Below are 252 nucleotides of genomic sequence, written 5' to 3'. Positions count from 1 at the left end.
GTGTTAAATGTCACTCACAAGCCAGAAGTGTTAAGTGTATGAAAAAACATGTTTTCTTCTACACTCAATGGGATACTACATATATTAGGAGTTTCTCTTCAAAAGCTGTGTATCTCAGGCGGTTTATATTTGAATGCATAACCAAAAATATCAGGAGAAGAAGCTGGATGATAATAGCTAATAGATTAAATTAACTGCTTGATGTTCGATAATTAATACAAACTTCAAATGGGTCTGAGCTGAAAGGAAAAG

General features: G+C 33.3%; 1 protein-coding gene across 1 annotated transcript in view; it reads right to left on the bottom strand.

Annotated features, from left to right (window-relative positions):
- LOC119593642 overlaps positions 1–252 on the bottom strand; it is a gene marked incomplete in the record, with an annotated part of 14,462 nt that overhangs the window by 6,865 nt on the left and 7,345 nt on the right.

Source organism: Penaeus monodon, chromosome 32, assembly GCF_015228065.2.
Source record: "Penaeus monodon isolate SGIC_2016 chromosome 32, NSTDA_Pmon_1, whole genome shotgun sequence".
NCBI classification, from domain to species: Eukaryota; Metazoa; Arthropoda; class Malacostraca; order Decapoda; family Penaeidae; genus Penaeus; species Penaeus monodon.
This window is presented reverse-complemented; position numbering and strand designations above follow the sequence as displayed.